Source organism: Quercus lobata, chromosome 8 (assembly GCF_001633185.2).
Source record: "Quercus lobata isolate SW786 chromosome 8, ValleyOak3.0 Primary Assembly, whole genome shotgun sequence".
Lineage (NCBI taxonomy): Eukaryota > Viridiplantae > Streptophyta > Magnoliopsida > Fagales > Fagaceae > Quercus > Quercus lobata.
Genome location: NC_044911.1, coordinates 34,964,449 through 34,969,548, shown reverse-complemented (window position 1 = coordinate 34,969,548; position 5,100 = coordinate 34,964,449). Strand labels below are relative to the sequence as shown.

Below are 5,100 nucleotides of genomic sequence, written 5' to 3'. Positions count from 1 at the left end.
AAAAAAAAAAAACTTTTAAAACATCCAATATATATATATATATATATATATATATATATATACCCCTCATCTTACTTAATTTTAAACAATTTAGATAAGGGGAAGGGAGAAACAATTCCTCACTCATCCCCTCTTCTTCCCCATCATACCCTCTACTCTCTTCTTCACTCCCAAACTTCTAAATACATTGCAGAGGCATCAAATATTAAACTATCGTAATCATAGGTAGTGCCAGGGGGTCATGGCCCCTCCTAGACTTGATACACACACAAATATCTATTTATATATATATATATATATAGGAACTATTTTAATATATTAAGCTGATTTTATGATTTGTTCAATCTAATCTTCTTAAATCTAACTAGTATTATTGTATTACCAAGAATTAGGATGAGTTACCATTAATCCTTAATTTAATTTATTTAAGCGTGCCCCCAAATTAAGAACTATTATTATATTCTTTAAATAAAAAGGTATTGACAATTTAGAAAGCGAAATCACATTTCGATTCTACTAAAAAACTTCAATTCCTAAATAATGCCTTAAGAATGTCCAAATTTTTATAATGAAAAAAAAAATATAATAATTTGATTGTTTCTGTTGAAATGGGAATAACAAAGAACTTTAGTACATGTTTGATACTTGATTATTTTAAATCTCTAAAATTTGGTACTTCGTTGCTTATGGACATTATAATAATATCAATTTGTTGCATTTTAATTATATAATGTCTTTAAAAATAAGAGATCTAAACAATGGAAGAGTAATCGGCATCACTCACCCAATTGTACTGCCACATTTTACAGTCATGATTACTTCTTTCTTTCCTGTCAAAATTACATTACTTGACCCCAATGTTTTGCTTAAAAAGGAAAGACATGAAGGATCATGAAATATTAATTGTTAATTTTTATTCTAGATATATAATCTTAAGAGGGAGTGATAGCAAAATTGATTTTGTGTAAAACATGGGAAGTGCACGAGAACACAAGTTAATAGCTAACATGCACTACTACTGGTGACTCCACTAATCAATCTGGACAAATTGAAAAAACCAGAATAATTTTAAGAGTCTGTTTGGTAACAGTTTATTAGTTGAGATTGAAATTTTTTTGAAAGTACTGTAGATAAAACTAAAAGGTAACTGAAATAGTATAATGGGGTATATGAAAAATACCAAAAAGTGCAATAAAACCCATAAATAGTAACAAAAATAAGCTAAATAATAACAAAAATAAACTAAATAGTAAAAAACTTTATTTTTTAGCCAATGACAAATGTAATTAACCTAAGAATGTTTAAGGAAAATAGGGTACTACAAGTTTGGAGCACATGAACTGTAGTCTAATAATCTCATCAACGCCAATAGCAAACCTCTCTCTCTCTCTCTCTCTTCAATCATTCTGTAAGAATTCATTATCAAATTCATACAAAGAAGAAGAAGAAAGAAACAAAATTACGTTCGAAGAATGCTGCAATCAAAAAAGACTTTGCTAGAGCGAATAAAAAATAAGATGTTCTCCCACTTAATTTATGCTCTGATAGCTAATGATGCAAATCAATTATATCCTACACATGCGTAATATTTTTTAGTAGGGTTATTCAGATATTGTTAGAAATGTATTGGGTGGTCAAGAATAGCTCTACAAATTGCATTGGTACCAACTTGAACAAACTTAGATCTAATACCACCTTGTTCACACACATAATTTAGTGGGTGTATGTACTGGATTCTATCAAGGAGTTGCTTTTGTTTGTAGTGGAAAAGGTGAAAAGGATTGACTAAACAATGAAAAACACTGAACAACAGTTTTGCTATGATACTAAAATTACAAACTAAAATGTGTCAACAATAGAAGAAAAATATATTCAAACGTTTGTTTATTATACTAGTTAAGAAACATAAATTACGTTTATTGTTTTGTCAATTTGTAAATCTTTTATAGTAAAATTAGTAGTAGACATGACATTTTCGGAATCTTAGTGGCATGTGTGGCCTCTGGAAGTCGTTTGTCCAATATTCACTACCATCTAGTCCATAGTTTAGTCTAGGTTCACTTGCTACCTTTCCTGTTCTTGATCAGAATTAACAAAAGCATCTGAATGCAAAGAGGAGAACTCAAATAAGTAGAGTGGTTCAGTAACCATTTTGTACAAAGCAAATAAGACAAAGTAGCTTAAGAGGTTCTCTTAAGCTACATCAACTAGAAAACAATTGCCCATGCATTTGTTCCATCTTGGAGGGACCACATTGGACACACATGACTCCTAAATCCCATATTCAATGGAGGGTTTAATTCGGTCACATTATATTTTGTTGGAAAATTCCTCTCGAAATAAATGGTTGGAAAATACTAAGGGTCCGTTTGGAAAATTTCACTCATTATATTTTGCTGAAATTGAAATTTTTTTACTAAAAGTACTACAGATAAAGGTAAAAATTAACTGAAATAGTAAAGTGAGATCCAAGAATAGTACCAAAAAGTAAAGTGAAACTCATAAATAGTAGCAAAAATAAGCTAAATAATAAAATAAGTTGACAAAATTAATTTTTGTCAAACAGATACTAAAGCAACCGTAAATTTTATTATAAAAAATTTACAAAATTAACATAGGAAGAATATGATTTGTGTTGCTTAAACAATAAAATAAGCACTCCTTTATTTTATGATAGCTAAGGACCCGTTTGGTACATATGTTTAAAAACTGAAAATTGCTATTTGAAAACATTTGTAAAAATACGTGTGGATGAAAAAATACGTTGAAATGCGTGAAATGTTATTTAAAAACTGAAAATGATTGTTTAAAAACACAAACCAAACATCCCCTAACACATCAGTTTGTAAGAGTTTGTAAGACATATTTAATAAATTTTGCAACGTTCCTAACATTATTACTCAATTTGGATTGTATTTGTAGCTTAGCTAGCTTGTTGTTTTACAAAGACCCCGTTTTCAGGGGATACGTATTCAAGCTCCTTAGAGATTTGAGGAATTTGAATGAAAGCGAAACATGTTCGTTAATGTTGCCGTTATTAACGGTTATAGCCACCGAATATCTCATTCTTTGCTTATCCAACGGTAGAAATAATACCCATATCGCCTCTGCTTCATCACCACCACCGCCACCACTACCAACCACTGTGTCCTCTCCCTCAAGGCCAAACCCGTAATTTCACAAGGAATAAGCCGCGCCCAGGAGCTGGAAGAACCCATGGACCCCACTCTCGGTCGCACCTGTGAGGTCGGTGTATGATTGGCAAGGGTTAAAGATTGAGGTGGGTGAGACTAACTTTGATTTTGGAACGTGTTATGAGGTGGAATGTGAGACTGGTGATCCTGAACGGGACAAGAAGGTGATTGAGAGGTTTTTGGAGGATAATGGGATTGGGTTTGAGTATTCCCAAGTGTCCAAATTCGCTGTGTTTCGGTCAGGCAAGTTGCCATTGTAAGTCTGTCTAATGTTTTGATTTTGTTTTTGTTCTATGATGCAGTACTAATGTAATCATAGGTCTTAGAATTGGACAGGTTTTTGTTTGCTTTAATGTGTGTTGATAATTGGATAGTTACAACAGGGGAGGTGAAATTAAATTTGAACCTGAATGTTTTAGTTGAAAACAGCAGGTGGTGCCAGTTGAGTTATCTTGTGGGCTTGAATATTTGTGTTTCCTGTTAGTGTGCGTTTGGGAAGTCAAGGTAAAAAAAAATAATAATAATAATAAATAAATAAATAAAAATTTTTTTTTGAGTGTAGTTTGGTGTGTCCCACATCAGGAAAAAAGAAGAAGAAAATTTCCCCTTCTCTAGGTTACTTTTAGCAATAAACAATCAACAAAGCATATGTAAAGTCACTCGAAATAATGTTTTAGCTCATGGATAATTCAATCTGCTTAAGATAATGCCTTGTGAAGCAGAGGTTATTGGTGTGAATATTCTTATTTCCCCTTCATTGGGGTCAAAGTCACTAATGTTTGATTAAGGTTCCTAGTAGCAAGGTGGAAATGTTATGCATGTGAAGATACTGAAAAACATATGGGTTACATTGGTGATGCAGCTTGTGTATTCTGCAGAGGATTTGTGTAGAAAATAGAAAGCAGAAACCATTTAGTTTTTGATGGCTTGTCTATTAAAGAGTACAGAAAGAAGCCATGGAAAAATGCTTGTTCCATAGTCTTGAAACTGAATGGGACAGAGTGGTGGATTGGGGTCTGCAAAACTGATTAAAAGATTAAAAAAGCTGTGATTTGCAAGATAAATTGGGGGGTTACAGTCTATTTGGATTTGGATTCAAAGGAATCCATGGTGGCCAAGTGAAAAATGAAGAGTATTTTGCAAGCTATTAAATGGGAAGTAAAGTTGAGTTGTTGCAAGAGGGAGAATCAAAAAGACAGTTCTAAACAGGGCTACATGCTGCTGCTGGGGGATTCCAGTTTCTGTCCTGAAGAAGAACACTAATTAGAGCTCATATGTGCAATGCTTATATCTGAGTAGGGACTTGATTTGGGATAATTTGTTTAGTTTAGCATAATGCTAATAATTGCTGAGTATGGCATGTTGGCTCAGTTGTATTACTGACTTCTCTGTGGTGTTTATGCTCAATGAAATTTCTGCTTACTTTAAAAAGAGGAAAAAAGAAAAAAAAGAAGAAAAATCTGGTAGCTGAAAAAACAGATGCTTAATGTAAGTTCATATTTTTCCCCTCCTATATGTCTAACTTCTTTGTATATCTTTGTCTGTAGTTTTCATTCATGAGTATTTCACTCCTAGTTCATTTGGCTACAATACGTGAGTCATGAATGTTTTCTTGTCATTGTTGTAATGTTTATTACTGTGTCTATTGTCTATTTTGTATTAGTGAGTCAATAAAAGATGAAACTCATTAGCCTGGTCTAAGGAAAGTTCTAATGAGGATAGCCTAGAATTTTCTTATTTGGTGGCATCATATTAGATTCTCTATTCTGACAATGATTATTTTTGTCATGTTGTCAATTTACTGTCAGAGTCATCACTATAGAGATCACACATTCCTGAACTTTTCATTTAAGATAATGACTTTGAGTTGTTGGTGGTTCCCTTGATTCTCGGGATATGAATTGCT

The 5,100-nt window shown here is 32.5% G+C and overlaps 1 pseudogene; it reads left to right on the top strand.

The window, feature by feature from the left end:
• The first annotated feature begins 3,099 nt into the window (after positions 1 to 3,099).
• Positions 3,100 to 3,648, top strand: LOC115956784 (annotated as a pseudogene).
• The last annotated feature ends 1,452 nt before the right edge of the window (positions 3,649 to 5,100 follow it).